Here is a 13,754-nt window from a genome sequence, read left to right as displayed (position 1 = left end):
CGGCTGCGCTGTGCCTTCGCGCTTTGTCGTCGACGCTGTTTACGCTGGTGGGCACCTTGGAGCACCGGAAATCGGTGCCGGGCGAGCGCGTTCCTCGGACACTCGTCGCCATCTTGACGCGGCAATCGGAGCGCGTGCTCCTCGACTCGTCCTGTCTGTGGTCTGGTATGAGGGGGATAGAGAAGGAAGTTCGTTTCCAAAAGCCCCTATCCACAATCGGCTGCCGTTTCGCCGGCTGCAGGTTTCAGACTGGTTTTCACTGAACTTCGCACCGCTATGCGACGCGGTTGGTGAGAACGGCTTTCCTTTCGCACAACGAATGGTGTTCCTGACGCATCTTCTTCAATCAACAGAAGTTTTCGGACCGCAGCACCAGCGCCCGGGACAGTGGCCGAAGTGTGTGGCCGAACTCGGCTAGCGCCCTTGGTGCCTTGGGGAAGCCGAGCGGAAAAACCAGAGTTATGCGTTCCCACCGTCAAGGTTTCCGCCCTGCGAATGAGAGGAAGCACTGGAACCAATGCTGCGCCGATTGTACGTGGCTGTTTGTTATTGCAACCTGAATGCGCTGGTTTTTCTTGGGACATGTGCGGGCACAGGCCCGCAGTCGCTTCCCTCCTCCGCCTGTCGCGATCAACGTTCCCTGTCTCCGCGTTGACGCGCCGGCAAACCAGCCCTAGTCTGCCCGGACGGTAAATAACACGCTGGTTCTCCTCTTCCGGCAGGGCAAGCTTTACGATACCAAGACTCGCAGAACACGGCACGTGACTCGCACTTCGATTTCTCTGCGTGCCTAATTTTACTTCTTTTGGCAGCGCCCGAGTTTTGGTTTCCGGGCCTGTTCCGTGAGTGGTTTGAAGCTACATGCCTGCGACTTTAGCCGCCGGCATCTAAAGCCCGCAGTTTTTGAACGGGCAGTTACTTCTTCCGTGTTTTTTTGGCTTTCTGGCGCGCAGCTGGCAGATTTGAATGTGCCTGATGCAAGGGTTGGACAGCGCCGCTGTTCCCCACAGGCGCAGCCTAGAGCTTGTCGCGTATGTGTGTATACGGGGGCAGTAAATGTCGCGAATACAGTCCTGCGCTCAAATGAGTTTCGTCCTAAAAATGACGAGCGGTGTAATCGAAAGCGAGGTTTGAGCCCGCGCCATTGACGCATTGGCTCTTCTTGCCTCAGATATCGGCGCGGAGGGAAGAGCTTTCGTGCACAGCATTCGCTCCAAGAAAAAAAGAAAACGAGTCGCGTCAGTGTTTGTGACGTGGTCGATTGGGGCCCGTCGTCGCTGGCTTGGACTACGTGTCTCTGCCCGGAAGAAACAAACAAAAAAGTGTGCGTGTGTCTGTACTAGCGCGCCCAGTTCTATATCTCACTCGGTGGAGACGCGGCGGTGAAAAGCGGAAACGCCTTGTTTACGTTGTGTCCGAGCCAAGTTATGGGCGCAGAGGCCCGGAGGGCTGCACCGCTCGTCGCACGAGCGCCGCGAAAGGCGTGTGCGAAAATATGCCTCGCCTCGCGCGGTTCGGTCGCCCCTTCGTGCTGGTCCAAGGCGTGCAGAGAGCGGCCCCGGAGCTCGTTCTGTTCCAGGAAAAGAAAGTCGGCCAGTAGAAGACGGGGGGCTGCGAATAATAGCATTGTAGGCCATGGCCGGTGCCTCAGTGCTTTATATTTCTTCCTTTGCATTACTCCTTCAACAGGCAAGGCTGTGGGTGGCATATCTACTGTGTGAAACACACTAGATATACCGCTCTGTCCTGTCCTCACGTCTCTTTCTTTTTCTTCTTCAATCCCTTAGCGCAAGTTTATTTCTTTAATTGCTGTTATGAACCACTCGCCCAGACAAAAGTGATTATTGCGTGAAACGCCAGTGTGTTTCGGTGCGCGGTTTTCTTTTTTGTTTTCATATGGGGGAGAATATTTTGTAGGGGTGTTGGTTTGAAGACACTCTATAGACAATCAGGCCTTGACCCGTGACCTGCTCTGACTCCGCGACTACTCTGAGTCTAAAATATAGCCTTAATGCGATCACTAAAAAACGTGTCGGCGAATATTGTCTGTTTAATTTGTTCATTAGCACATATCGCTCGTTTTTACTTTTCTTAAGGGGTAGGGGGAAGCTGCCGTCACTAATGACGTGTATCTAAAAAAAAAGAAAAAAAGGAAACCCTCTTAACGAATAGTTTCGCCAGTCTTCGCAGAAGCACTCGGTGTATGTACCAGGACGAGAATATACCGTACAGGGCGGGACCTGTATCTTTGCTTTGTGCCGTTGCGCACAATCTTGCGGGGATAGCGAAATTACCCCTTTAATAAGGAGTTCGATTACATCACTAATGATGTTTTCAAAATTTATGCGAGTTCGTTCAGTTATGCTCTGCTGCGGTAATTATCGAACAAGCGTGGCTTGTTGGGCCAGTTGGTGCATGGTGGTGGTGGTGAAAAACATTTATGGGCAATTGAATATTTTACAGAAAGGTGATTGGGGTAGGACCCTATTGGCCCTTTCCCCTCACAGTACTAGGTGGAGCCCCTATTCCGGGGCCCCATTGGCAAGCAACGCCGCCCGCGTCCGTTGAACCAAGGCCTTTTGGCTCTTTAGATCTTGACAGCCGATCAGGGTGCATGGTGCGAACAAGTTGCATTGCACTGAGATTACATCTAGGAAATAACGAACTTGCTTTGCAATTACTAATAGAAAACTTCGGGCGACAGTCGCTGCACGTGTTGCTTTTGTGCAAAGCGTTTCTATCCCCTTCTTTCCTTTCCCTTATATGATATGTACACGGTCATGCTCGTGAAACGTCTCCTTTCTATACGTTTGTTTCGGAAGGCTTACGAAATTAAACGGAACAGTTTCGAATTTGGGATGTGCGCTTACGGAACGTAGGAAGTAACTGTGCGTAATATTTCCCCTGGGCATATTATCAGTAAATCATCAGCCGGGAAGAACATCATTTAAGATACTTACTGATTACTGAAAGAAAAAAAATATCAAACTGCAGCAAATTTACGGCTTTAATTAAACTGCTTCGAATCTTTCGGGTGCCGACACCTTAAAGAGACTGTGGACAGTAGACATACACCCTTTTATTGAAACAACGCGTTTACTTTTCCTCGAGGCGTCTGCGAATTATTTTCCGTTGATAATAGCCACAGGCGTGAGATCGAGCATTTTTTTTATTTTAGGCGTACATGGAGTTGTTTACTTGGACACTGTGTCGTGTACACTGTGTCGCTCTTCTCGACGGAAGTGATCGTGCGATCTGTTATGTCCAGCACCGCATAGGACGACGCCACGTGCGTGCTATGGCAAAGTAAGGAGACAGAGCAAAGCTGCTGAATTTTTTAAACGTCCCAACGTTTTCTCCTTTCTGAGGTCGTCTAAGGGGAACGAGTGTTACAGGGCTGATCAATCCATCGTTTTATCACAGCGTTGCGTATTGTTGCTGCTTTGCGACGACAGAACTTGTGTATCTTCATTAAGAGAGAGAGAAAAAAAGGGGGTGTGGGGTGAGGGGGCGGTAGAGCTGTAAAGTACGGGTGAAAAAAAGGTCACGCAGGGTCAGCTATGCTGTCCGCAGCGCTGGAACGCTGTTTACGACGTATAACCCAGCTGGCCTCTGAAATATTATTGAGAGCGCAAGCTGGTTAAAAAGCAAAAGTTGGTCTCGCATTCGCGACCTGTTTACAGGTCACCGTTAATGTCCTTTGCTCCCTTTTTTTTCCCTCTGTCTTTTGTATAATGGCATTTCCCTTGTGTCTGCCGCCGCTTCATTTCGTTGCCTCGTGGCGCGTGATATCGCGTGTAATCTGGTATTTCTCGCGTCGAGAACCTTACCTATGGCCTGTCGAGCGTGCTGGTTGAACATCTGCGGTATTCAGTCGCGTCTCGTGCACGATACTGGGGCGGCCATTTTTTTCCCCCCTTTTTGTATTTAACGAAAAGAAAAAAATATGGAAGGACTGCTCTTGAGCGCGATGTTATAAGCGGACATAAAGGGGGTCCTGAAACACACCATGCCAAGGTTGCAAAGTGTATTCAGGATGGAAGGCGTATCGAGGGGCCGGTTCGCGCGGCCTTTCTCTTCCACTTATTGGCAGGCGCGACCTGTAGCTTATGCTGTGCACTAATTTTTTGCAACGGAGTCAAGTGGCGGTTGCGCCTTGGAAGTGGTGAGCCGCTGTATTTTATTCTGAGCCCGTTGTGTCCACCGGCGGCGCGAGCTGGGCGTTCTTTTCCTTGCCAATTCTAACATATGTGTTTTATTCTTGCCAGACCTCGTACGTCAGCGCCCTTTCCCCAGTGTTCACCTGAAGCTCTCGGCGTTGTTAAATGAGGTATCATTTATACGCGTCATTGTGCGAGTCTCGTGTGCTGCGAGCACTCGCGAGAAGTTTGCAGAAGCGGGTCCGTTCGGCGAGGGCAAATTCGGGGCACAGTTGTCCTTTAGGTCGGATCGGAACGACGGGCGTCTTCTGGCCATCAAAGCATGGACCCCCTGCTTGTATTACTCGCGGTACGCTGGAGCTTGTGAGGAAACGGGGAACGCAGGAGTAAGCAAGTAGCCCATTGTGACACGTGTGCGAACAAATATCGCGGGTTGCTGCGCCGCTCCGAGACCGCCGTAGACCTCGCCCTCGGCCAGCCTCCCTCCCGTCTTGACGTCAGGGCAGTGCTGACCGTAAGTGGGCCAGTGGACGTCATTCCGCACTCGCTGTCGGCATACCGTGATGGGCGTAACGACTTCTTAGGCGAGCCCCCACGGCCGCTGCAGTGTCTAGGTCATGAACAGATCGAGCGCACTTCACCTGTGCAGCCTCGGCATGATGTAACTGTCGAAGCGGTTTTATGTACGTACTCGCAAGGACTCTCGTCGGTGCTGCCGCAGCTTGCCCTCAATTTGAAGGTACGCCGGTGCGGTACCCGCCTTCTTTTTCGTCCGTTCCACTTTTGCGGGTTCGAATCTCGGCCTTGGCGGCTCCCTGTTACTACGGTGTGAAATGCTATTAACACTCGTGTAGCCAGATTTCTGTACAAGTTAAAGGACTCCACCCCTGTTAAACTAATCCGCATATCTCCACCACGTGCGTGTCTGATAATCCAGGCGCAACTTTTGATCCTGAAGCGAAAGTTTTAACCTTTTCTGACTGGCTTTTATTTTTCTTTTCATTTGGGGACTGACGGTAAACCCAATCTTCAGGTTAGAAACAAAAGCCGTAATATCAATGGCACAGCTGTGAATATGAGTTACGGTCGCCTGAAGAGACGTCAAGTTACGCATCGCAGTAAGATAAAATTCATTTGAAGTGTAGGTCAGTGCAGCTATGTCTGTTCGCCCTTTGTGGTGCATAAACACGAGCTGTATATGACGCCACAGTCCTCCCACGTGCGAATGAGTGACCGAGTTTGGCGTTACGTCACGTTGTGGGCGTCGAAAATTCAGGTGAGCTCGTCTGAGCACACTGGATGTGCTTCGTGCTCAGCGAAACTGGTTAGTTCGAAAGCGATTTCCTTTGAGGTCGATTGACCAGCTTGGGCGTCACGCAATGACGAACCGGAGGATGCCGTGGACATTTTCGCCAGGTCGCCCAGTTGGCGCGCGAGGACGCGTGGTGTTTCGTCTGGCGACTGCCATACCGGCCGGAGCTGCGCCAGGATGCGGTTCAGCGCCAGGGAGAGGGACCGCGGCAGCTGTTGTTGCCTATACGACCCCCGAGGGTTAACTGGGGGAACGCCGGCCGGCCTGTTGTCGTGCGCGCGGAATCGAACGCGCGCCGCCGCCGCGAGGAGGCAGGAGGCGGAGTCGGCGGCGCATCAGGCGAGCGCGCACGTGCGCGCATGCGCCCTGCGCGCCTTCTACGGCCGTCCTTGGCGCGCTGTCTGGCGAGCCGCGCGCAGTCCGCCGCAGTCCGACCCGCGTGCGCGCTGCGTCTTCCTCGCCTCTCGTCGCTTTCCCCCAGCGCGACGAGCCAACGCAGCTGCTGCCGGCCGGCGTTTTGCGCCCGGCGCGTTTCGGCGCCGCGCTCCCCGGTGCTCTTCTGTCAGCGCTCTCTTCTCATTCGGGTGCCGGGTCTCCCCGCGGACACGGGAGTCGTCGAGGTGAGCCACTCATCGCTGCTATCTCTCCTCGGAGGGAGCTTGCACCCTTTTGGACCTGAGAGCCGCTTTTCTGCCTGCTCTTCTTCGCTCGCTGTTTGCCAACCTTACCTCGTCAAGCAGCCGCGTCAGGGCTAACGTTTCCCTGCTTGTGTGACCGGCGCTGTGCGTGCGAGATGCACAAACCTTTTAACTCGCTGAAGGTTAGCGGTCGTGCCTTGTGCGCCAGCCGGTGTGGCGTCCGGAGCGTGAGGAAGCGGAGCATGTGTGTGTTTGTAGTACGTGCCGCAGCTGCGTTTTCTCGCTTTTTTTTTTGCGTCGCCGCAATCAAAGCTAGCATATGAACACTGGGCGCCGATTTTCTGCAGTTTCACTTCCTCCCGTAGCGACTTGAACGGTTCTTTTTATTGTAAGCTGCGTCGCGTTGTCAGATCTCAGTGTGTTGCTACTCTAAATGCTTACTCCTGATCCCCCTCGCTTGGTTGTCGTTTTAATAACCCCCAGGATTGCAACCAGGTGCCTAATTACGGATAGGTCACAATCTCAAGACAGCCACAAAACTGTCAGAAAACCCCTCTTCTATTGGTGGGCACGGACTGGCGGACATATCGACCAATAGGAGTAGGACTAATTGATGCGTTTGTGACAGCTTTGCGATTTGATCCTTCCATAATTCGGCCCCAGTACTCGGCTGCATCGCTTGAGGTACACGTGCTTGCTTACATCTTTTGCATCTGTACAAGTTCACCTCTACATGCAAGTGCGTCTCTTGCTTGGCGTTCTAAAGTCTGGTTCGACTATCGCAGCCGCCTTCGCAGGACGGAGAGGTAGACGCGTTTCCTGCTGTTAAAGCGTACATTTGTGGACGGTCATTTGCGCGGACAAGGTCGTGCGCGCCTCCTGTGCATCTCGTTGACGGAGAAAACAGCCGGTAAAACTAATCGCAGCTTTCTGATTAGGTACTTCGGCGAAGTCGTTTTGTAGCAACATACAGAAGCGGGAAAAAAACAACAACAAAAACGCCAGCTCAACCTGGGAGCGGTGGCTACGTTGTTTTCAGCCCTGGGCTCTCGCAGTAGCACGCTGCTTGCACCATCCCTCTCTTCCGTCGCCGTAGATCCTCACGGCTGACTCCGCTCCCACGAACAGCTGCTGCCGCAGCAAGCCTCCCCATGCGGCATCCGTCAATCAGCACGAGGGGCTGCATTGCCGCTTTGCGCCAGCGAAGAACAAAGGCAGTACTAACGCCTCGAGGCCGAGCGCTCCCCCCACTCCTTTTTTCTTTATTTATATCCACCCCGTCTCGGCGACCTCGTCTGGGAAAGTGTGGAAAAGAAAAAAGAGCGGGAAGTCGTGATTATGTGAGGCAGTTAGCGCTCCGGGGAATCGGCACCCCGGTGAAGCCACTGGCGACATCGGCTTTTTGTTTTCGGTTTAAATTGGAGCTTGATTATATTGAAATCTGCTCTTATAGCAGCCTGTAATTTTTGTTGTTGAGGAAAGGGTTGCTGAAAAAGAAACGTATTGCAGACTTCCTTTGTGTGCGCGCTGCCCTGTTTCTGTTTCTCAGTTAACATTTATGTGGTTTTCGTATGGTTAATTCAGGCTGGTGAGCAGCTTTGACCAAGCTACTATGCTTTGGGTAGTTGCTGCTGCTGGGTTATGTTGCGTGCGTTGTTCTGTGTCGACCTTTTCGTTGATGGTGGAGGTTGTGAAGAAAGCCACTTCAACCGCGCCAGGAGGGGAAGGAGGAGGCACAGAGAAAGGCGGGTGTTTCGTGTCTGTGTGTGTGGTGAGAAGGAGGCTACACAGAGAAACGTTGGTTAGCACCGAAAGCCCTGAGCACAGGATTTTCTCTCGTCTCACCGTCGCAAAGGAGATGGCTGCGGGTGCGACTCCAGGAAGAGCGTCGCTCGAGGAACCCTTCTTTCGTCCGTTATCGTTCCGTGCAGTTATCGGCCAACGGTGGAGGCACGTGCGCGGTGCGATGAGTGGCTGCGCTGCCGCACGTGATATCACAAGAGCGCAGCTATACTCCACGCGCGAGTTACCGGTACGCGCGCACTATGGCGGGCGTTCCAATCGGCTGGTCTCTCTCCACAAAGGAGGAGAGAAAAGAACCGGCATTGACGTCATATGTCACAGCATTTCCGGTCCACTCTTTAAGTTGCCGGCGAACCTGTTTTGTCTCCCCTCCTGAGGAGTTACCGATGTCTCTGCTGTCTTACTGCTCTAAGCACCCTTTATGCAAGTATAGACGAAATATGGTATAAATCCCTCCATAATTTCTTGGCCCGATAGAACCGTCGACAGACGTATTGCTGGGACTGGATGGCTGTCCAGTGGGCTGTCCCTCTTATTGGAACCATTTGTAGGGACGAAAGGTATACATGTCCCCATACCTGTATTCACTTCAGAATAAGTCGTTTACTACTTCAAAAGCGCGGTCACGCCATTACCGATTGTTAGAAGTTTATTTGGACGATCCGTGCACTTCCCTAGTTCGCCTTAAATACTGGAATAACAATACCTCGTAGCACCATCAGTCCAAACGCGTTATGAGATTCGGGTGCTTACTGAATTCGGGACCCACATATAGACCGGAGATAGAATATGTTTGGCCTACCACGATAGGTCTGCCGCAGTCTCGCCACTCGAGCGGGTCTGGCGAGTGTCAATATGTGCAGAACGTGGCGTGGCGCAACTGGCGCGTGGCGAGCTAAACTGTCACACTCGGCGTAGGTTTCATAACGGCTGGTGCTCCTTTTGCGATTGTTTGCGTATACGCAGTAAAAGCAGCAGCCTTATCGGTATGCCATACGCCCGGAAGCACCGATAAGGCTGCACGAGCCGCTGTTCAAGGCGGTGCACACGTTCGCCCGTCCCATTGCACCAGAAAATCATTTAGAACCTGTGGTGCGCATGCGCAAGCTGCGTGAACGTAACCCGCGTCTGACCGCGGTCGCCCGTTCCTTATGAAGGCGACTATTCGGGGTTTACGTTGGCGCTGCTCGCATGCGTTTCCTGCGTGGTCACCTGCTTTCATGCGGCGACTGCTTTGACTGTACTATATGTCAGGTGGTCGGGAACTCCTCGCTCTGTGACTGACGGCGAGAGCGTCATTGTCACAGGGCAAAAGTGCACCGAGGTGTGCGTCTGTCGAAATGGCCAAAGGTAGCGTGTAGCTGACGCCGACGAGGGGCAGCTTTGCATGCCTGTGGAGCTTTAACGAGCTCGTTGCTCTGACTGTGCGAGGCGGCGCTAGGTTTCGCCCTTTGTGAGTGTATGGCCGCGGGACGATGTTCTGAGAAGTGAGCTCAAAACCTATTATTTCGAAGGGTCTTTGTTAAGGTGTCTTTGAAAATGTTCGAGGCGAAAGTACAGCCTTTGTCAAAAGTGTGCAGCCCAAGAGGTTTGCTTCTAAGACGTGCATTCGGTACCGCTGGAAATGGTAATCGTGTGAGGGCGAGAGTTGTTCCTCTAATCTTCAGGAGCCTTGACACGCTGGCGATGCGACGCAAGCCGTATTGCGTGGTGCAAAAGCTAACATAAATGATTGGGTTGGTGAACGTAATATTGTTTATTCACTGTCGTCTTCTCTGGTAGAGTGCGCGTGATGTGACTGCCGTGACGCGACTTGACTGAGTTCATATATCTCTCAGCGTGGTGTGGGGATTGCTGCGCCACTTGCGCCAAAAGGCTGATCCTGCTACTCGCTGCTACACGATGACAACATACAGGGTTTAGAAGAACGTCAATTTGGGCTAGATGGTGCATTATTTGAGACAGAAATGGTAATAGCGCTGCAATAAGACGTACACAAGAAAGACTGACACAGGACTTGCGCTAACTTCATCTGATTTTATTTACTGCAAAGCCAGCAAATATGTAGGGAATTCAAAGTTAGCGCAAGTCCTGTGTCAGTCTTTCTTGTGTACGTCTTTTGCAGCGCTATTACCATTTCTGTCTCAAATATACAGGGTGTTTCACCTAAGAGTTTCCACGATTTTGTAAAATAGGCTTTTTTCGGCATACCATTGCCAGCGGTGCAGTACATCTGAATGCAGCTAAGACGTGCTAATTAGCGGGCTGGTTAACTGATATTGAATAGTTAACTGTAACTGTTACTGTTAGGCTCCTTAATTATTGAGAGGCGTGCAGCCTATCTTAATTAATATCCGTATCACTTTTAGAATTTCAAAATATATACCAGGTGTTTCAGGCAAGGTGATCGCTGAATTTTAAATGTACGGTTTTTGAGGTAACGAAAAGCTTTTAAAAGAGAAGAAAAACAGGCGAATCATGCTAACAGTAAAGGGATTAACTAAATTCTAATAGTAAACTTTTCAACTGTTACCGATAGGCATCTGATTGCAATTAGAGATTTCTAGCCGGCCATGAGTAATATCCTATCAGTTTTTAGAGTTCCGAAAACGCGATCACTTTCGCCGCTGTGGCTCGACAAAATCTGGCTACATCGTGCCAAAATGCATTGCGCTTTCGAAAAGCATGCAGGCAAAGCAACCCCTCCAGTGCACGTAACTAGTCTAAATAGCCAAATTTTGTCGAGGCTCAGCAGCGAGGGTAATCGCGTTTTAGAAATTCCAAAAACTGATAGGATATTACTAACTGCCGGCTACAAATCTCTAATCGCAATCATGTGCCTATTGGTAGCAGTTGACAACTATATATGAATTTAGTTAATCACTTTAACTAGTTAACACTATTCGCCTGTTTTTGACGTTCGCCAGCACTGGTATATGCCGCAAAAAGCTTTTTACCCCAAAAACCGTAATTTTTTAAAATTAGTGATCACCTTCCCTGAAACACACGCCTGCTCCAAACGTCCATGTTGCTGCTCCAAAACGCAGTTTAGGTACGCCGAATTGACTTGGGGCAATTACGTCACTGCATCATGAGTGAAGTCATCTTGACCAAACAGCGTGGTGCTTCGCACGTTGTGATGACGTCACTGTATGCTGACCATTCAGCGTGGAGCAGGGTTACGCCGACGCTGCATAACCGGGGGATCTGCTGTCTCTGTAAAATGGCACATTACTTCTAAAGCAAGCACTGAACCCAATCCATTTTGTTTTTTCTATCTCCGTGGAAAGTCTAACTGAAGAGGGGGAGGGTGGGGGGACGCTTGCTTGGTGATTACACAGGGATTCATCAGTGGCGATAGAAGTCGAAGCGCGAAAGTAGTCACTGTCGGGTATGGTTAGAAGCCGCAGTGGTTCGCACCTGGACGCAAGCGTGTTCACGTGTGCCCTCAATCCTTGGCGCGCAGCAGATAACATAGTAGTACTACACGGAGGAGATAATGGCAGTGAAGCGAAAGGCGGCGAGTCGAGAGAGGCGATTATTAAACGCCCCCTCGTCCAGGGGCCGTGGCCGAGAGTGGGGAACTGGCTTGGCGCACGTGAGGCCGCTATCGGCGGCAGGCGATTCTGTCCCCCCCCCCCCCCCCCTCCTTCTTCATAGGCACGTCGGAGCGGTGACTTTGAGAATAGCTCTTGGTTATCTCGGGAGCACCGGCCGAAAGGTGATGCGCGTCCCCCGCCTTAGCGGCGCGTCTTTGTCCGCGGAGGTGCTGCTCTCGGAAGGGCGTCGCGTTGCGTCCGGTGGCCGACGGCGCGACCTCTCCGCGTGGCTTCGTGAAAGTGGGCGCACCACGCGGCTGGGCTGCTGCTGCGGTTTCACTGAGGCGCCGGGCGCGCTGATTGTTGTTCGCCGCCGTGCATTACGCAGCAGTCCGGTAAACGGAGCGCTTCGGTCGATGCGTGCGCACGGCGGAACCGATGTTTCCGCCTGCGAACAGGGCGTCACGTTACTCGGCGGCGCCGATCACGTGACTGACAGAGCCCCGAATGGATGGATGTGTGTACAGCCAACTATATGCGAGGTTAGGAGCGAGGAAAGGATAGAAAGGAAGGCAGGGGAGGGGGAAAGTAACTTTAAGCCAGAACCACGGTGTCAGAACTGTATAGCTCCTCTTACGGCACTTGTTCAGGGGCTGCTTCCACCGAGTGGAAGAGTTTGGCGTTAGTGGCACCCTACTGGGCATTGCCGACTAGCCGCTGCTCTTACCCGCCTCTCACTGTGTAGCTGTCGCACGGCCTCGAGTGGCCATCACGCGAACGAACACACATTGGGCGATTTCGTCTCTCGGAGGGCTGCTGCAGAAACAGGGGGTTATAGCGCCGAGAGCAGATGGTGATAACCCTATGCGACACCGCCACTGTGTTGCCAAGAGTGCTTGCACAAAAGGAAACACAGGATCAACGCCTTAGCGAGTGTTGGAAGCCCGTTTTAGAGAGAACGTTTTCGTGCTTCTAAAGCACCCTGCTCTTAACGTGAAAATGAGGACAACTCCGTGCAACTTTTTTTTTCACGGTAAAAATCGATTCAGTGGCTCCCAATGCGGTGGCTCAGTGGCTATGGTGCTCGGCTGCTGACCCGAAAGACGCGGGTTCGATCCCGGCCGCGGCGGCTAGAATTTCTTTGGGGGAGAAATTCTAGAGGCCCGTGTACTGTGCGATGTCAGTGCACGTTAAAGAACCCCAGGTGGTCGAAATATCCGGAGCCCTTCACTACGGCGTCTCTCATAGCCTTAGTCGCTTTGGGACGTTAAACCCCACAAAACCAAACCAATCTCAATGATTTTGTTGATGTTTGTCTTACAGCAAGGACGGATTTATTGTAAAAAGAATTGGGTTTAAGAATTTTCCTGCCACTCGATTTAAATTCTGGACGTCAAGACCTGAAAGGGCTCCGTGATCACACCGCCATGAATGAAGTCGATGGCAGCGTAGCCTATAGAATAGCCTCAGGGATTCCAAAAAAAAAAAAAAACATCTTGACGCGCCACAGTTTGCTTGCGAGAAGGGCTGGTGTTACTTGACCGGTGTTTTATTTTTCTTTTTCTATAGCGTACAAGATCTGTTTCCAGTGAAAGTAGCGTTTTGGACATTACAACATAGTTTATCGATGCAGGCTAACTTCAGTTTGTTCTGAGTGACCTTTAGAAACAATAAATGCGGGAAAGCTTTTCGTTTCGTCGCAGTAGCGGTAATCATAGTAACTGCCGGCCAGAAACACGTGATGAATAAGATCGTTGTTACCAGAGCTGTACGCCCTGCACTTCGCAGAGCAACGGCGGCGTCATGGCTGTAATGGCTGCCGCCACGTTTACGTGGTGTGCGTGCGAGTGCGGCCAACGCTGTCGCGCTCAGTATTTTAAAAGGGCACTGAAGACAACTCGATGCAACTGTTATTCGCAGTGAAACATTTATTCTCTGGCCGTTTCCGGCTAAGTTAACGTTTGTCTGGCAGCAAAGTACTTACTTATCGGCTAGAAAATTGGATTTAAAGAAATTGCGTGGACACTTTGGCAACTAAAGTGTTGAGAGGCGAAAGCCGAGGACTATATGCTGTGACGACTTCCGGTGGATGTGACGTCACACCGTTCCCGTGGCTATGTCGCTACCCAAATTATACATCTTTCCGGGGTCTTAAGTGTTAATTACGCGTAATTGCACATTTTTTCATTTAATTGACACAAATACGACTTTTTTCCGACCATTTCGTGACAATTTACACTATGCCGTGACGACTTCCGGTGGATGTGACGTCACACCGTTCCCGTGGCTATATTGACGTCCG

At 51.6% G+C, this 13,754-nt stretch overlaps 1 protein-coding gene across 6 annotated transcripts in view; it reads left to right on the top strand.

Moving 5' to 3' along the window:
- The window catches only part of LOC149352580 (protein FAM13A), a 118,944-nt gene that overhangs the window by 61,893 nt on the left and 43,297 nt on the right, over positions 1-13,754 (top strand). For 5 of the 6 annotated variants that reach the window (XM_089581760.1, XM_089581764.1, XM_089581762.1 and 2 more), the window contains exon 1: positions 5,877-6,092. The exons of the other annotated variant lie outside the window; for it this stretch is intronic. The gene's annotated coding sequence lies outside the window, so the exon portion shown is untranslated. Of the gene's footprint in view, positions 1-5,876; positions 6,093-13,754 lie in introns of those variants that run through there. 6 annotated transcript variants of the gene reach the window in all.

This window comes from Amblyomma mixtum, chromosome 3 (assembly GCF_055824585.1).
Source record: "Amblyomma mixtum isolate Tamu chromosome 3, ASM5582458v1, whole genome shotgun sequence".
Lineage (NCBI taxonomy): Eukaryota > Metazoa > Arthropoda > Arachnida > Ixodida > Ixodidae > Amblyomma > Amblyomma mixtum.
The sequence above is the reverse complement of the archived record's forward strand: the minus strand, read 5'-3'. Positions and strand labels throughout refer to the sequence as shown.